Genomic DNA, 19,221 nt, shown 5'->3' with positions numbered 1-19,221 from the left:
GCCACGTTCCGGCGTGGTCTAGTGGCTAGGATACCTGGCTCTCACCCGGGAGGCCCGGGTTCGATTCCCGGCGTCGGAAAGATGGCGGTCTCATGGTGTAATGGTTAGCACTCTGGACTCTGAATCCAGCGATCCGAGTTCAAATCTCGGTGAGACCTGCGCCACTTTTTTTTTCTGATGGCATGCATCTGCACTCTCTTGTGCTCTCGCTTGCGATCCTCTGCCACGTTCCGGCGTGGTCTAGTGGCTAGGATACCTGGCTCTCACCCAGGAGGCCCGGGTTCGATTCCCGGCGTCGGAAAGATGGCGGTCTCATGGTGTAATGGTTAGCACTCTGGACTCTGAATCCAGCGATCCGACTTCAAATCTCGGTGAGACCTGCGCCTCTTTTTTTTTCTGATGGCATGCATCTGCATTCTCTTGTGCTCTCGCTTGCGATCCTCTGCCACGTTTCGGCGTGGTCTAGTGGCTAGGATACCTGGCTCTCACCCAGGAGGCCCGGGTTCGATTCCGGGCGTCGGAAAGATGGCGGTCTCATGGTGTAATGGTTAGCACTCTGGACTCTGAATCCAGCGATCCGAGTTCAAATGTCGGTGAGGCCTGTCCCTCTTTCTTTTTCTGATGGCATGCATCTGCACTCTCTTGTGCTCTCGCTTGAGATCTTCTGCCGCGTTCCGGCGTGGTCATTCTACTTCCGGCTACCGTGCGGTGCGGACGCAGGATCATGGGCTCCACCGGAGCGGCGATAGCGGCCCAGGCTGGCCGCGGAAACAGGTCCGACGCAAGTACTGATAGCGAGTATCAGATCGTTTTGCCTCAGCTGCCTACAGGACGTGGTGCGTTAAACACGCTTTTTTTACACGGAGATGTTAAAGCTAGACCCTTCCGAGTCGAGGATTTCCGCGATGCGCTCGCCGAGACGGACGCGCTCCCCGAGGGTGTCGCCTTGGGGGCGTATCAGGTAAATCACGTATGGGCTGTCACTTTCAATACCGCTGAAGCCACAAAGCGCATCTGTGCTTTGAAAGAGCTTAACGTTAAGGGGCGACGATGCATTATTTTCGACCCTCAAGACCAGCAAGTCCGCCTCCGACTTCACTGGATGCTCCACGGTGTCGCTGACGAAGATGTTCGGACGGCTTTCGCCCCATTCGGCAACGTAACCGAAGTCACCCGTGAACGGTGGCGCGTCTCGGGTGTAAGCGAAAAAGGCTCCACAACACGGTCCGTACTCCTGAAGTTGAAGACAGGGATGAAACTGGACGACCTTCCCCATCAACTGAGGGTAGCAGGCGAGTTGGCCCTCGTCGTAGTGCCCGGAAGGCCTATGCAATGTCTACGTTGCCACGGCTCCGGACACGTGCGACGCGAGTGTAAAGTGCCGCGTTGCTCTCGCTGCCGGCGCTTCGGACACACGGAAGTGAAGTGTGTGCGCACGTACGTGGCGGCAACGGTACCAGCTATGAGAGAGGAGACGCCCGAGGACGTGATGGACGTTGCCGAGGCTGAAGAAGCAGCGAAGGGAACCCAAGACAACACGGGAGGTTCCGCAGTGCCAGATAATGGGGCGACATCGCATGGCACGGATAAAGAGGTGTACGTGGACACCAGCACTCAAGAGCCAGCGTCGGCTGTATCGGAGTTGTCCTTGAAAGAGGACGTGTTCAGTCAAGGCGCCGCACAACAGGGACCAGCAAAGAGTGCGAGTGCTACCACGGAAGTCGCAGCTCGGCCAACGGGCACCGCTTGTGCGCCAAAGCGTCCGCATGCCGAGGCCGGCAACTGTGCTGACAAAGGGAACCCGAGCAACAACGAGGAGCCACCAGCGAAAGCGACACAGAGACGACCACCACCGTTCAGGCCCAAACCTAATACCTCGGCAGACAGGAAAACCGCTGAAAAGCCTTCCCCGCAGCAAGTCGGGCCCACTACAAGTGATGGCGGTGGGACCTCTGGAACTGTCTAGCGGCACGCTAGACGTGAAAGGTAAGCGCCTTGCTCCCGGTGTCCTCCTTATGCATGAAAATGGCGATGAAACAGGCCCTGAGCGTAGCAACGCTTAACGTCCGTGGGTTGGCATGGAGACGAAAACAAATCCAAGTACAGCGCCTTTTGACAGAGCTAGACATAGACGTGCTAGCGGTTCAAGAAACCAAAGTGGAAGGGGAGGAGGCGACTGGGAGCATGGTGCAGCGTTTCACGTCAAGGTATGATGTGGCTGTTAGTCACGCGGTGGGTTCATCGGCTGGGTGCCTTCTGCTTGTTAAGCGGTTGCCAGGACTGACAGTGCAGGCCGTGACCTCATCCGCATGTGGAAGACTCATTGTCTGCGACGTCGTTTTTCACAATAGCGAATGGCGCGTTCTGTGTGTGTATGCACCCAATACTTTTGAAGAAAGGTTCAACTTCTTCACAAGCATGCAACGATATTTGAGTTCAGAGAGAAAACTCGTGGTGATGGGGGATTTTAACTGCGTGTTAAGCGCTAGAGATAAGACCTAAAACCGTGCCTACGAAGACGCAAGCACTGACTGTTTGTCCCAGATGATTGGTGAATTTTTGCTGGAAGACGTTGCGGAGTGTTTGGATGGTGCGCGCAGTGTGCTTTACACTCATTTCCAGGGATCCAGTCATGCGCGACTTGATCGGATTTATGTATCGTTGAATGCGATACCAAACTGTCAAAATTATGCCGTTATCGCGATTTCGTTTTCCGATCACTGTCTTGTGAAATGCAGTATTGGACCTAGAAATCAAAGCAAACTTTTTCTCTGGGAACTCTGGAAGTTAAATTCTAAACTCTTAGATGACCAGATTTTACGTGATGCTGTATTAGAGAAGATAAAAGAAATAGAGAAGCGACCTAACAGTAACATTGGGGAGCAGTGGGAGCTATTTAAACAAGAAATAAAGATGAAAGCGATAGAAAGAGGTAGTTGCATTCGTCATAATGAAAAGCGAGAAGAGGCAGGACTAAGGTCAACACTAAACATGTTAGTTGCTCAGGAAAGCAAACAGCCGGGGGTGTATAAAGATGACATCAAAAATATTAAAAAGAAAATATAGTTAATGGATGAGGAACGATATCGTGGAGCGATCGTTCGTGCAAGGTTTGAAAGATTGACAGCTGGCGAGGCCCCCGCTAAGCGGGCCCTCAGTCTCGAAAAAGCACACGCTCGTCGAAACGAAATACTAGAAATAGAATGGAATGGCAGCCGTATGACGGATAAGGATGACATAGCACGTGCGTTCTATGATTACTATCAGCAGCTATTCGCAATAAGGGACATTGAGTTGGAGAAGTTTAAGGGGATGTTTGTTTCTTAATTACCCCGACTGGACAACTGCACAAAAGAAAGACTAGAACAGGTAATTTCCGAGCAAGTAGCACGAGCAATAGAAAACCTAAACCCAGGGAAGTCGCCTGGGCCTGACGGTTTGAGCGCAGCTTTCTACAAAGCATTTAAGGAAGAGCTATCCCCGCTGTTGGCAGAAGTTTTTAACGAAGGTTTCCACCTTAAAGTGTTGCCGCCTTCGTTTGCCACGTCACACACTGTGTTAATACCTAAAACTAATGAAACGGAGAAATTAAGATTTGTGACATCATACAGGCCTATATCACTAACAAATGTTGATTACAAAATTCTAATGAAAGTTCTTGCGGCCAGGCTGCAGACAGTAATTCGAGATAGTCGGCACCCATCAGACTTGTGGCATCAAAGGACGGTCCATAACTACTAATATACATAAGGCGAGGTGCGTGCTGGAGTGCTGCGACGCTGTTTGCGCTAGGGTCGCGGTTCTCCAGCTCGACTTGGAAAAGGCTTTTGATTGTGTTTCTCATGATGCTTTGTTTTCTATTTTGGACTATATCAACGTGGGTTCTGTTATCAGAGAGGGCGTGGCCCTGGCGTACCGAAACTGCACCACGAGATTGTCAACAAGGAACTGGGCGATCCAATAAATGTGCAACGCTCGGTGCGCCAGGGCTGCCCCCTCAGCCCTCTTCTGTTCTGTATTTATATAGAAACTTTGTGCTTGCCTATTATACGAAGCGAATTTGTCCAGGGCTTCCAACTGCATATGTGCGAGGTGAAACTCTTGGCGTACGCAGATGACGTAGCAGTTTTCTGCTTGGACAAAGAAAGTGTACTCAAGGCTGTTGAGATAGTGAAAGAATTCAGTGCGATCTCAGGAAGCCCAGTAAACTGGGGAAAGTGCTTAGGGTTCTGGAATGGGGAGTGGTCATCGACACCCAATGTTTTTGCCAATGTAACCTGGGTCACAACACCGGTGAAGTATTTGGGCGTACCGTCTGTTGCAGAAGTTTGCGGCCCAATACGCCGGGCGAAGGAGCAGTGTCGCTCCCGAGAGGCGGCGCTGTGCCCGCCGGCTATGGTGACGCAGCTGAGAGTGAGGAGGCTTGTTCCCTTCCCCTCAATCCGCGGCTGAGAGCAAAGATGTGCGATATCAAGTCAGACGTTCGTATCGCTGATGGCGCTGTAAACTGCGGCCGAGTGGCGGCGGTTCGCACACATGACAGCCGCGGCTGCAGCGAAGCTTCGTCGCCGCTGCCCTTTGGGGGCCGTCATAGCTGCATCCTGCTTACACTGTCAGACGTCCTCTCGCGTGGCATTTGTTGGAATAGCCTAAATGGACCGTTCCTAAGAAAAGTCCAAGACGCAAAGATGGCTCATCGCGAACAACTCAAAACTGCGATACTTAATTGACAGCTCTAGGTCGAAGGTCGTACGCACCATACGTGCCCACCTCTTTACTCTTAGCAACGACAAGCTGCCTTCTTCGTCATGTTTTAGCAACACATCTTTAATGAAACAATACTAAGGACTCGTTCACAAGAAAAGCCTTCCTATCATAAGACACCTCGACTAGTTCAGAGGTTGATGGCACCACGAGGTCTTGACATGGCTGAGCGCTAATTGGTAGGCGGGATGCACGACATCAAGACAGCACCCGAAGTCCGCAACCTCTCGAACAATGGGAAATTTGGTAGTGGAGTTTAGGCTAAGGTGGTAGGTAGCAATTGACATCACCGGGCGCTGATTGGTCAGCAGGGCATGTGACGCCATAGGAACAGGAGACAAGCCTGAGTTGAAAGCTGCCCTGGCAGGTCGAGGTGATGTCATCGCACAAGTAGTGGCGACACCAAATAGCATTACAAAGTAGTTCTGCTCAATAGAAAAAGGTGATCGAGCGGGGTCTCGAACCGCTGTCCTTGGTACGCGATCTGACCATGTTACCTTTCGAACACTCAGGAACATTTGGTCAGTTCGGTGACGAACCACAATTAACAACAGCATATTACATTAGAACACTTATATTAGCACCGCTAATTAGTTCTCATTAGCTCTCCTAAGTTGCACTACTATTCAGCCCTACTATATATTGCTACTAATTAGCAGTTTGAAAGTAAAATACTAATCTTCAATTATTTAAGATCATTGGAGACATTGCATATGTCCTTACGGTAGTGCTTTCGCATTAACTGTTATGGATACTTAAACATCCACCAGTTGGATCGCTCTCCTCTGCCTATTCCAAGGGCAATTATGCTTGTAGTAAGGCGGTCATTCATTTCGGTGTTGGCAGGAGATAGCATTATATTGCCATTTCGAGCTAAATTCCTGCTCCATTCTTTGACAGTGCAAGCAGCAGTAATCAAAATGAAATTCTCAAAACTGTAGAGCACGCCGGGAAACTATATCACGGAAAACTATATCATGCCGCGAGGCATTATATAGTTTAGTGTCATGTAATTGCGCCCTTCAAGTTCACGGCATTTCAGGTGCGTCTCATGCACATGGCAAGGATTCCGAGAGATTCTCCACGTTTCGATTCTCCCGTGACCGATCCCGCTCATATCTATGACTACCCGGGACTACTCTGTCATCTGGACCTCGAATATGCAACTGCCGGGGTAGGGTTTGCGTCATAAGGCCTCGCATGCACTCGATGATGTTGATGGCATCAACTGCTGGCCGAGTGCCTCGAGCTTTTTTTTCTCGCGGCCTTGTCGACTGGGGTCCGAAAGCGAGGGTGTGTGTGTGTGTGTGTGTGGGGGGGGGGGGGGGGTTAAATGACAGCAAAAGCTTGGCCCGCATTCTAAGTTGTGCGTTGATGCCTCCGACTAGGTCTGCTTATTCTCCTTCATCGCGAAAGCGATGCCAATAAAGAACGGTGACTTCGCATTGTCGATTTAAAAGCTGATAAACTAGCGTGGAAAGAAAGCAAAAAAGCAGATGACAACGCATGTGATGATGTAGTTCAGGACAATGCCTAGTTATCAGTACAATGGTGCTGGCGGTACTCAAAAATCCTACCAGTACCGCACGTCAACCAAGGGAAACCACCGCAAGCATGACTTGCTGTTAGATCACCAGATGTAGCAAAGCTTGATATAAAAATCAGCACGTTTGGAACCGTTGGCATTGCTCTTGGGACTTTCATTCGCCCCAGTCGTGTGTAAGCGGCAGAGTAAACCTTCCCTGGACAACGCGCCATGCCCAGGCTGGACGAGGCTACAAGGCAAAGAATTATAAATCTTGCTTTCGCTGGGCTAAGCCGACGCGCAATAGCACGAGTAGTGGGATGCTCCAAAACTGCCGTTGATCGTGCTGTGCGGGCGTACAGAGATGAACACCATATCGGCGACGCTCCAAGATCTGGTAGACCACCGGCAACGTCCCTTGAAGACGACCTTTTAATAATTGCGGCGGTCAACTGCGATCCATCGCTTTCACTCTCCGAGATTCGTCGGGAACTGAGGCTTCAAGTTTCGAGGCACACCATCCGAAGAAGGCTAAATGCGGCCGGCCTAAGAAGTCGAGTCGCTTGCCAGAGGCCGCTTCTCAACGAAAGAGAAAAGCGTGCACGCCTAGACTTCGCACGAGAGCACGTGCAATGGGGCAATACGGAGTGGAGCGCCGTTATTTTAAGCGATGAGTCCACCTTTGTGACCCGCTGGGATCAGCGACAGCGCGTGTGGACGCTCGTTGGCTCAAGGTAAGGATTAAGCTTTTCTCATAGCAATCGATGTTGGGATGAAGCAATAGATTACCATGAAACGATGAGAAATCGCTGATGCTGGCGTTCTCTCATTCGTATTAGTTTTGGATCAGAAAAAGATACAACTTATGTTATGCGAGCCTGTTTTGATATTAGTACTATTTGCTTTTAATTTTTGTTGCACAAATTAATTGCATTTTTACGCGTTCCAGAAAACAAGACCTAGGCATCGACAACAACGTCCTAACCGGTTCGTCTCCATTACTGCCTTTTTAGCGCTGCGCTCGTTTCGGCGCTGATGTCGCAGCACATTTTTGTTGTATTTCATGACTATTCAATATTTACAGTGTACAAGGTGTGCAAAACAGGCTCATTGACACTATGTTGCAAAGCTTTTCAGTAATATTAGTAACGGTACTGTAAAAAAGAAGAGGGCATATTTTATAGGTAGTATGATATGTTTTGTCTTGAATTTGTGTCAACGCAACCTCTTCCGTTTCATTTTTTCCCGTAGTTTTACAAATTACACATACCATCATACCACACATGAAAGTTTTAAATGACTGTTGCGAAAACATCTTGCTGAGTTTGCAGAGCGAAAGCATTTTTGAGATCTGTGTGTTTGGCTGTCGGCTTGTAAGGAAATTTATCTCAATTTAGAACATCAGAGATAAATTGTAATCTCTAGTTGCAAGAGGTGCAAAATTATGAAAATACTCCCATGTAGAACAGCCGTTCTGAATAATCAGAAAACAGCCATGAACATTGCATTCTCATCCACTAATGTCACGTTAAAAAGTTTTTTCCATACCGAAACTGATAATGGCAAATACGTTTCAGGTACGATCCACACTACATCCAGCAGGTTGCTGCGAGCGGTCGCTGTGCCGTTAGTGTTTGGGGCGCATTAAGCCAGCAGGGACTTGGGCCTCTTCATCGAATTGATGGAACGCTCACTGCAGACAAGTATCAAGATATAATTGAGCTAGTGCTCATACCTTACGCTCTGGATGGCCCCTTACCCGATGGCTGCTTCCTGTTTCAGCAGGACAGAAGCCCTATTCACACTGCCAGGTATGTAAACGGCTGTTTCAGGTCAGCATTAATTTTGTAGAAATGACCACCACCATTCTTCATAAAACCAGAAAGTACTGACGCGTATGTGGGGAGAAAAGTAATTAAAAATAAAAAAAAAGCAATGTGATCACTTAGAGACCAAATTTCGAGCAAATGACTTCTCCTTGTCGTAGCCACGCCATCTGTGAGCATAAGTACGGATTAGGTGCTGACGATACGCTTAATGCTGCTTTTATAGTGCCTATAAATGACTTTATTAGGGATGTTTGGGGTTGAGGTATGCTCGTATTTCCAACGTTGGCGCCTAACAATGTTCTATTTTGAATAAAGGGGCCCTAAATACAGTGCGGTTTCGCTTTCGGATACATTTCGGCTTTCAATAGCTACGCGCTGCAATGTTAATAGATGATCTCATCCACTGGAGGCGGCGAATACAGCACCAACTACAGCTGCGTTAATAGTGCCAACCATGTCATTCGAAAATACCGCAGCAACCATTTTTCTCTTTCGTGCTACTTCATTGTGAAAGCTTATATAACAGGGCTGGTAAAGTGGCATCGAGAAGCAAAATTTAGAGGACAAGTCCTGACATCGCATTTTGTGAAGAGCCGAATGCCATCATCTCCGGCCGGTCACCACACCCTTCCTTTACTTTTTTCCTTTTAGGTTGATGGCGTTGGTGATAGTCCGTCAGCAGTCTAACGCACGCCCGTGTAGACCTACTTTAGTTCTGACCGGCATAATCAGCATCAAGCTGCACTGCGCACCTGCATTCTCTGGTATTTGTGGTGCCCGCACACTTCTAACTGCAAGCACCATTACAAAGTGGTGTGACTTCAGACAATTGCTACAAAACACTATTTACATAAATGGCAACGTATTTATCATGTTCGTGCATCGTGTATGTCGACTATAGACAAGTTTGATTTCTATATGAACGACGATTTTGAGTTCTTATGTCTGATATGCTACATTAACCATAATTGCAGTGATTTCTGAATGCATTCATGTGAAGGCGTTCACTGTTTTTTAGTTGTTTTGGAGCATTAAAGACTATTTCTGGCGCTAAACATAGAACGTATCTTTTATAAAGCAGCTGAAAACGTTTTAACAGTTTTTGCATTTTATTGTTGTTTCCAAGCTCTTTGAAAGTCTAATAGAAACGTTGATAACACCATTTGCAACGCTTTCTCACAAAAAATGTGACCGGCTCCTTTGCTCTGCTAGAGCATGTGAACTGTAATACATAAATAATCCGTTTCTAAGGTTGGTGCCTTTGTTGTGATCCCAAAGTATCCCTGATTTTGTTTATTTTGCGGCAGATACTGCGGATACATTCAGATCTGATATCATTTGCATTTGATATCTACTCAAATTTATAGAGGCTATTTTCCTCGTTCGTTGCCTAAAATGTGTTTTTACCTGCCTGCTTTTCGGCGCCTAAAACATGCGTTTTTGGTGCCGGAATATTCGCTGCGTAGTGATCACTCCTTAATCATGGCGCTTTCGCTCTGAAACTGAAGGGGCAGACGTAAGAATGCATCCTTCATCAACTGAGAGGGTGTGTGACAATCTTTTGATTGTCATCTGAACTACTCTTACTACCCCCCTCCCCCCCCCCCCCCCCCCCCTTCTTTTACCTGTTTACAGGGCAGTGAGAAAGAAACTCGAGGATTTGGGCCTGCAAGTGATGGCCTGACCGCCCAAAGGGGCAGATCTCAACATTATTGAGTGCGTGTGGGGCCTCATGAAGCGAAACCTCTCCCGACGCGCTTTCGAGGCGCAGACGCAACAGGACGTCTGGGCGGCTATCGAAGACGAATGGAATCGCCTCAGGGAGAATCCAAACCTCATGGGCAATCTTTATGCATCCTTGCCACGACGTCTTCAGGATGCAGTTGATGCAACGGAGCCTTCACGCGGCACTAAACCACATCACACAGAAACGTGCCTCACTATTTTCAGGCGGTTCGTAATAAACTGCTCCAAGAAAGAAACTGTGTCGTGCTGTTGTCACTGCCGGCACTAGGGGCAGAGATTTAGTACCACACGGCAAAATGATGGTATCTCCTGCCAATCACCAGACTGAGTGACCGCCTTAATAGGGGTGAAAAAAATTAAAGAGCACTGCAGAAATTTACATTCGAGTAATGCGAAAGCACGGATGCTGCTGTTGATTGCTTCTGGTTGCTTGTAGTTGCTTAGATCACTACTTGTGCATTTTAGTCTATGGTACTTTCAAATTGCGTGCCAATCCCTTCCTATGCCTTTTTGGCTCGAATTCAGATTGCGTGACATCACATCCTTGACGTCACCTTAATTGACTGATTTAATTAAGTATTTCAGTATTTGATACATTCTAATGTGGTGCCGTGCCATTCGCTAATGAGACCATTTTCGCTTTTACTGTTTAGTTTTTGCCTCTAATTATTTATCTATTTAACTTATTGGCCTAATTATTTTTTAGCACACATTACGTCACCCTCTATCGGTTGACACCACTCAGTAACTTCTAAGACTTCTCAATTACTAACAAGTGCTGCGGCCACAATGTTGCATGTATAGCCTCTAATTAATTAACCAATTACCTTATTGGCCTAAGTATTATTTCGGACACAACATTACGTCACCCTCTATCAATTGACACCACTCATTAACTTCAACCACTTATCAATTACTCACAACTGCTGCGGACAACTTTTACATTTGTTGTCTGTTTTATTTACCTAATTAACGTATTTGCATATTTATTTTTCTGCAGCAACTTTACGTCAGCCTCTGTCGATTGACAGCGCTCATTACCCTCAACCACTTCTCAACTACTCACAAGTCCTGCGAACACGATTTTGCGGACACGGTCTGCGGACAGAAATCTGTCAACATAGCGAAGTAACGCTTTCGCATGAAAAAGAGGGCCTTCAGCGAAACGGTCGATCAGAACAGCGTGACCGGTCGTTGCAACGAATAAAGAGATGAGCACGTATGGTGCGTACGACCTTCGACCTAGAGCTGTCAATTAAGTATCGCAGTTTTGAGTTGTTCGCGATGAGCCATCTTTGCGTCTTGGACTTTTCTTAGGAACGGTCCATTTAGGCTATTCCTACAAATGCCACGCGAGAGGACGTCTGACAGTGTAAGCATGATGCAACTATGACGGCCCCCAAAGGGCAGCGGCGACGAAGCTTCGCTGCAGCCGCGGCTGTCATTAAAGTCCCTTGAAAAAACGAAAGTAGCGACTTTCTGTGAACTTTGCCGCCGCTCCGCGCACCCTCGCAGATCCTCCTCTTTCAACTCTCCCATCGGCGCTCTTCTCAACGGTGATTGGCTCCGCGGGCCGTCGCCGGGAAAAGCGCGCGAAAAGTTCGCTCTTTTTGTGTTTTCATTTTTAGCCGGCGCCATTTTTTAGGCAGCCGCGGTTTGTAGGAGCGAGCTCCCTAGCATTCCGCACTTGCACTTCGCGCTGTTTTAATGCAGCGCTATACCGAGCTGCGGCATATTTATTTACACAAGCTGTCGTGAAAAAGGCTTCATTCTTTTCGCAATTCCGAGCGGAAAGAAGGCCACCATTCGAATAAAAAAGTGGTTCAACAACATCGGCCGCAAGCACTTCACCCCGACGAAGACTAGTCACCTCTGCTGCTTCTGCGACGTACTGTGCATTTGTTCCAAGCGACATGAAACTGCTTGCAAGCGCATCACAAAGCTGATAATCTCACTTAATTCACTGATCATTTTGCGCCGTTATGCGCGTTATTGTTTTGACTTCATGGTTCCGCTCAACGTGCTATATAATAGCGAAAGCTGATGCATACAATGCGCATACAATAGCCGCTTTAATGTCTGAACTAAAGGTCTCGCTTTTCAGCGCTAACGCGTGCAATGAAGGAGATTGTTAATTCATTAATAGGTTTATGTCGCAGGAGAGTGTAGAGGACTCTTTCGCAGAACTTGTCCACATAGTGTATATATATCCGCACATCAAAATTTTGTCTCTTTAGACCCTCGAAATTAGACCTCGTCCTAATCTGGCGAAAATTGATGTCCTACCTAATTTGAATATTTACTGGTTACGTCCAAATTTCGGTGGGCCTCCCTCAGAATGTAGCCCCAGAAACCCCTTAAATTTGACCACATCAAAAGGTGGCAAAATTAATGACCAACCTCATTTGCGTAGTGCGAATTCAGGGATTACCTCCAAACTTAGGTGGGCCATTGCCAAAATTTAGCTCTCTGGACCCCCGAAGTTTGACCTCGTCCGATTTGACCAAAATTGGTGCCCAACCTAATTTGCGTATGACGAATTGAGTGGTGGCCTCCAAACCTAGGGAGCCTATTCCCAAAAGTTAGCTCTCTGGACCCCCGAAATTTGTCCTCGCCTGAATTGGACCAAAATTGGTGTCCGACCTATTTGAGTATGGGAAATTCAGTGGTAATCTACCAATCTAGGAGGGCCACCCCCGAAATGTGGCCCTCTGAATCCCCAAAATTTGACCTGGTCCGAGTCTGACCGGAAATTGGTGTCTAACCTAATTTGCGTATGGCCAACTCAGTCTTGACTTCCAAATTTAGGTGGGCCTCCTTAATTATTTGCCTAGTTGACGGGCGTCATGTCCATTTTCGTAGCGTAGAGTAGCCGTCGGCCTTGGACCCGAGAGGTCTAGTGTGTACAAAGAAAACAATGCTGTTTGGTCTTGAGTTGACATAGCAGTATTTTGTACGTGCGCACCCTATAATAATAATAATAATAACTTTATTTACCATCAACGTTTACATGATGGCGGGAGCCTGGAGTAAAAGCTGCCTTACGGCAGCTTGACAAGGCCTCAAGCTCCCCACTTTGGCAATGGTACATCAGCGGTCTTATCACAGTTGATAAAACATTTGGGAAGCAATTAATCAATGTATAATAAATAATAGCGGGTAGAATTGAAAAAAAAAAAAAACACAACACTGCCTAATGTATAAATGCATTGTTTTGGATTATGGAATACGGGAAATAAATACATAACACAAGCAATACATTCGCAGCAATACATAGCACAGAAATAGATAGCGGAAGCATATGAAAGAAGAGAAAAATCGTTGGCAGAAATGTTCACATTTGAAAGCAGTTTTTTTTTTTTTTTTAAACAAGCAAATAAAGACACACACGAAAAAAAAAACATATCATGGGATGAACCTGTGTTTTAAGAAAGAAAGTATGAAAGTAATTCTTGGAATGATGCCTCTGAAAGGATAATATTGTCTTGCGATAACTGATTCAGTAAGCGGGGCAATCTATTTTCCAATGTGTGCAGCCCGTATGTGGTCCGGTATGTGTTAAGGTTCCAGGGATCTAGATTGCGGATTGCGTATGCTTGTTCTCGTCTTTGTAGATTAGCCAGTGAGCGAAGAAAACATGTATTTTGGGAAATTTCTCTTTTGTAAGCACGACATAGCGCGTAGTCAGGTAGCTTTATTATTGGGATTATTTTGTGCTTTAAGAAAAATTGGCTGGTGTGATGAATCTGTGGTACACGTTCAACTATGCGTAAAAAGCTTTTTTGTAGCAAATGTAGTTTTCGCAAATTTTCCTGTGTTGTCTAGCCCCAGATTAAAATTCCATAATTTAGGCGAGAATGGAACAGGGATCGATATAATATAATCTTCACATGGGTCGGTAACACATGACGATTACGATAGACTATACCGATAACCTGCGATAGTTTTGTTGTAAGGTGATCGACGTGATCATCCCAGCTCATTTTTTCGTTAAAGATAACACCTAATGTTTTGAATGATGATACGATTTCTAAAGGAACAGACCTGTAACATATGTCTCTGGTAAAATAGACTTGTTTATTCTTAGCTCTGAAAACTACAACTTTCGTTTTAGTAATATTTATTTCAAGTGCATTTCGTTGTGTCCATAAGTCTAACTGAGTTAATGTGCTATTGGCTGAATCTATTAACTTGTCAACGCTATCGCCGGATAGAAATATGCTTGTGTCGTCAGCGTAAATAATAAATTTTACGAATGGTGCAATGCGGACGATATCATTAATATAAATATTAAAAAGAAACGGACCTAATATACTTCCTTGCGGAACACCACTGGAGATAGATAGAGTTTCAGAAAGAAAACCGTTTACACTAACTGCTTGTTTGCGGTGTCGCAGATATGATTTCAAGAGTGATGCAGCGCGCCCACGTATACCATAGCAATCAAGTTTACGGAGTAGTAAGTCATGGTTTATCATATCAAATGCTTTGGTGAAATCTATAAAAATACCGATAACTATCCGGCTCTGTTCTAGTTCTCTTAATACGTATTCTTTTTGTTCGAGCAGTGCAAGTTCTGTGGATAAGTGTTTTCGGAAACCAAATTGTGAAGCAGTTAGTATGCTATGTTTACTTTCGAACGATATTAAACGTTTGTGAATAACTTTTTCTAGCAACTTTGAAAATATGGGCAAGACAGATATCGGCCTATAATTACCAAAATTATTCCTATCGCCTTTTTTAAAAAGTACCGACACACGCGCAACTTGCATGCTACGAGGGAACACAGCATTAGATATGCATAAGTTTATTATATGTGAAACATAGGGCGAGATTAAGTCAATCACGTAAGCGATAGGTTTCATTTTTAAACCATCGATGTCGGTTGCTGTTGTGCTATTCAGATCGTTGAAAGTTGTCATTATTTCACAGTCATCAACTGGGCTAAGAAATATAGTATCGAGTGTGCAAGGAATATCGTTAAGATTATTCTGTGGGCAGATATTTCTAGAGAGGTTCACAAAAAAGCTGTTAAGCTCATCGGCTAATTTTTGACCAGTTAAAGATTTCCCGGCTACATTTATAGCCGAAATTTGTTCTTTTTCTTGTTTGTAGGCTAATAGGCTGTTCAAGTTTTTCCACACAATACCGGTACGACCACGTGTTGATTGAAATTTACTGGTATAGTAATCCTTTCTGGCCTTTTTAATTCTTTATCCAAACGATTTCTGAAAGATTTAAAAGCATTCAGGTCATTTGCATCTTTAGTTTTGATAAACTTATGATATAACTTATTCTTCGTGTCTATTTTGGTAACAAGTTCCTTTCTAATCCAAGGCTTTCGACAACGCCGCGTTCGTTTCAGTGTTTTTATTGGAAAGCAGGCAGTATAAATGGGTTTCAAAATGTTCATGAAAGTCTCATATGCTTTTTCGGCATCCTTTTCCGAGAGAATAGTATTCCAGTTCGCATCAGCTACGGAGTTCCTAAATGCAGAGAGGCTATGCTCGGTAATATCCTGAAAAGAAAATGTCTGACTAATTTTCTTTCGCTTTTTTTGTTTGAAGCAAAAAAAAAATGGGAAGATGGTCACTCACATCTGAAATAAGTACACCTGATTTTACAGCACTAATGTCCAGGTTCGTAATAAATACATCTAGTAACGATGATGATCTAGTTGCGATTCGCGTTGGTTCTTTAATTACATTCACAAGTCCATTAGCGTGTAGCAATAAATCCATATCTTTTTTGTATCTATGATCACTTAACATGTTGATGTTGATATCACCACTACACACAAGCTTCGCGTCTGTGTCCCGAACATAACAAAACAGGGAATCAAAAAACGAAAAAAAGTTGCGTACAGAGCCCCGTGGTGGGCGGTAACATACAACAAACACTGTGTTTTGTGAAACCAAAGATAACACTTCGTAATCAGGCCCAGAAAAAGTAAATTGCGGTAAAGGATCTGGTTCCCAGCCTTCCTGGAAAAGCATACAGACACCGCCTCCACGGCTTTCGCTGCGGTTTAAAAAGAACGTCTGATAGTTTGCAAGACGAAAAAGTTCTGAGTCATTTGTACACCAGGTTTCTGTAATCATTATCACTTCAAACTGTGTATTTAGTTCCTGTAAAAGTACTGTTAAATCCAGTTGTTTGTTTCTAACGGACTGTGCGTTGAGATGAAGGCATTTAAAAGATTTTCTGAAGTCTGTGCCAAGTTCACTTAAAAACTTGTTAGGAAACACGTAAGAAAGTGTATTCTGGATGTTCGCCATATTGATCCTTATCCACTAAAAAAGAATCCACAGTTATCGACATAAGGCCCGTACTTCTTCCACATTTTGCCACTAAAGAGTTGAAAGCGTTGTAGGTCACCAAAAGAAAAAGAAAATATTGGTCATACTAAAATTAGAGTTGACACCAATGTGGATGAACTTCCGACAAGGTGAAGTATCGGTGGTCGACAGGCCAAATTTTGGGGTACGGACGACGGGAAATCGGTGCCCTGATCTTGGCTCTCGGTTTCGGCTCGACGTCACTTCAAGGCTGCCGACAGCAGGAGCTAGATCCGTTTCATTCTTAACAGAAAAAAGTTGATATTCGATCGTTTTCAAGCAGCCGCGAAAATTTTTAACTACTAAAACAACTCAGCAGCTGCATGTTCCTGCGCGGTACCAACCTCAGTCTAAACCTTATTGAAAAAGTTTAGGATGACCATCAAAGCATTTGTTCCAGCCTCTTGCTAGCAACTATCGCATTAATGAAACTCCGCTCGTTAACAACTGCATAAACTTTACTTCCGCTAAAATTAGTTTGAGGTGAAAATACATTTAACTCAGCATTGGTATGCTGAGAATATTCAGGAATGTTCAAATATATAGTAAATATTATGCTTAATATATTATGACGGGTTGAGACACACGGTAATGAAAAGTCAAAAGGAATGTGAGGTGTATGCAGCAAGCGGTTTTTGTTCATGCGGCAAGCGCTCGTAATTTGCACTTTCATTGCGCGTACGAGACGCTAAATTATGTGGCTCGCGGTACAGTCAAGCAAGTCGCATGTCTTGTTCGTGTCTTTGTTCGATAACAGAGCGTGGAAAACTTGCAAACTTAAGAGCGCGCGCGCGTGCCAGCCAATTTCCCGGACGGCGAAGGAGCGCTGCCCAAAAAAGCGTGCCGTGTGCAGCGCGCGCAGGCGGCGGGCGAGGATATTCGAGGAGGAAAGTGCCGGAGTGGAGGAGAGTGTCGCTACTTTTGCGAACCGCCGCCACTCGGCCGTAAAACCCCTTGATACTTTGAAAGTTACGCCAACGATTGAACTTTGCCGCCGCCGCGCTACCTCCTCGCCTCCTCCTCGCCCCTTGCGCGCCCCTTCGCTGAAGGCCGGCTCTCCGCCCGATTTCCTGAGCGACGATTGGTCTCCCTGCCGTTGCCATTGGAAACCGACGCGCGTCCGGCGTTTTCCTTGTGTTTTCTTTTTCCTTCGCGCCATTTTTCCCCTAGTCTCTGCGAGCGAATATTGCGCGCTGTGCTTTTATTGCAGCGTGCAAGCTCTATGCCGCGCTGTTGCGCGTACAACTGCAGCAAGCGACCTGAAGATGGTTATGCGGTATTCATGATATCTCAAGGCAAGCGTGACGGCTTGCGCACGAGTCAATGGATTCACAAGATTAGTCGAAAGACGTTTATTCCTAGAAACAACAGAGTTGTTTGCGACGTCGAGTGCCTTTCTCACTCCCCGTAATAACGCGTCACCTGACGCTGCGTTTTTTATTCCTGCTTGCTGCTCAATATTTTTGCGGCGGCAGCATGTTCATTGTATAAAAATAAGGTTGTTCTCTGCAGCATGCTGAATATTCTGCGAGGCTCCAAGACTCCATCATTTAACACGCTTCGACTTCTGTACAGTCAGAAACAGGGCGCTATGATCTGCTTTTTGCTGTCAGAAATAACTGGAAAATTACAGTCTCTCGATTGCATTTGTCGCGATTATGCTAGGATCCCTGGCCTCCTTCACTAAAAATCAAAATTCGGGCTTGTAGAGGAGCTAGCCTTTCCAGCTTTTACTTGTAGTGTGCGTCGGTTACTCGGGAGCAATGAATGCTGGCCCTGAAAAACTCTTTGGCAAGTAAACCCGAGGTATTGCGGGTAATCTGCACTAGTTAGGTCGTATGGCATGTTTTTTTTTTTTCAATTTTTGAATGTGTCTTGCCATGCTTCGACGCACGCGTGGGTTAAAAAATATGCGTTCGTTTTATCAGGGATACGGCCAATGTGCAGGAGGTGTTCATATGATCACACACGCTTCACTTTGACCATGACTACTAGGCGTTGGCAGGTTACCTTCGCTTTGAAAGCTGGAGCTCTAAAAGCGCGATTCCGCGTATTCATTTATTGCGAGAAAAGTTATCCCATCGATGTCAAATCAGCCGGAATCATTGCATCAATTTTCTGTATTTACGAAACTTAAACAATCAATGATGATTATAGTTATTATGCAAAAATAGGGGAACATTTTGCGAGCAACAATTCTTAACACTGTAACATATTACTCATTTCAATTGTATGCAAGATTTTTTTTTCACCTAGCCTGAGTAATTATCTCATCGCTCTATGTTCTAGCTACATTTCACTGAAGACCAGTTTGAGCCGCCAATATTACACGAACTCGAAAAAAAAAAACAGACCAAACGCAGTTCCATCAATTTTCTCTCACCGACCTGTCCTGAAGTAAAGGAAGCCTCCTCGACAGAGACATGAACCTCGCGCTGATAGTAGTCAGTTATTTCTGTGGCTTGCTCTTTTCCCACCTCCATTTATGAGAAAACAAGAAAGTATAAGAATTAAAAGTCAATGTATAGTTGTCTCGTCAGATATTATGAGATAACAGAGATATGACTGACAACGTATACTTTCCAACGGTATACTTTGAAATTAAAACAGGGGAAACATCACGCCATCGTCACAGTTTGTACATCCCAATGCCGCCTGTCAGAAATGATTGCTTTAAATTTAGTTTTTTCCCGAGAGCCATTAAGGAATGGAATATGTTACCAAACTCCGTTGTCACGTCACAATCACTTAGCGAATTTTTAGATAAACTGCATAATGTTTTATGTACTGCTTGATTTCTATGACAATGTCTTTGTTTTGTTCAAGTGGCAAACACAATTATGTATGAAATTTAGTGTTGATCTCAGTGTTTGTTTGATGTGTTCTTGTTCTATTTCAAGTTTGATATCCACTCCTGTAATAGCCCGCCCAGGGCTGACAGTATGAATAAATGAAATGAAATGAAATGAAAATGTAAGTCAATGAAAATTGAAGTATATCAATGGGTCATGGGACGGCA

The 19,221-nt window shown here is 45.2% G+C and overlaps 6 non-coding genes across 6 annotated transcripts; all 6 read left to right on the top strand.

The window, feature by feature from the left end:
• The first annotated feature begins 7 nt into the window (after nucleotides 1–7).
• On the top strand, nucleotides 8–79 carry TRNAE-CUC (transfer RNA glutamic acid (anticodon CUC)). Its single transcript has one exon. It is a non-coding gene; the product is annotated as a tRNA-Glu (tRNA).
• Nucleotides 80–86: 7 nt separating this feature from the next.
• On the top strand, nucleotides 87–158 carry TRNAQ-CUG (transfer RNA glutamine (anticodon CUG)). The gene has a single exon. It is a non-coding gene; the product is annotated as a tRNA-Gln (tRNA).
• Nucleotides 159–229: 71 nt separating this feature from the next.
• TRNAE-CUC (transfer RNA glutamic acid (anticodon CUC)) lies at nucleotides 230–301 on the top strand. The gene has a single exon. It is a non-coding gene; the product is annotated as a tRNA-Glu (tRNA).
• A 7-nt stretch (nucleotides 302–308) lies between these two features.
• Nucleotides 309–380, top strand: TRNAQ-CUG (transfer RNA glutamine (anticodon CUG)). Its single transcript has one exon. It is a non-coding gene; the product is annotated as a tRNA-Gln (tRNA).
• A 71-nt stretch (nucleotides 381–451) lies between these two features.
• TRNAE-CUC (transfer RNA glutamic acid (anticodon CUC)) lies at nucleotides 452–523 on the top strand. Its single transcript has one exon. It is a non-coding gene; the product is annotated as a tRNA-Glu (tRNA).
• Nucleotides 524–530: 7 nt separating this feature from the next.
• On the top strand, nucleotides 531–602 carry TRNAQ-CUG (transfer RNA glutamine (anticodon CUG)). Its single transcript has one exon. It is a non-coding gene; the product is annotated as a tRNA-Gln (tRNA).
• The last annotated feature ends 18,619 nt before the right edge of the window (nucleotides 603–19,221 follow it).

Source organism: Amblyomma maculatum, chromosome 1 (genome assembly GCF_055883805.1).
Source record: "Amblyomma maculatum isolate TAMU_Amacu chromosome 1, ASM5588380v1, whole genome shotgun sequence".
NCBI classification, from domain to species: Eukaryota; Metazoa; Arthropoda; class Arachnida; order Ixodida; family Ixodidae; genus Amblyomma; species Amblyomma maculatum.
This window is presented reverse-complemented; position numbering and strand designations above follow the sequence as displayed.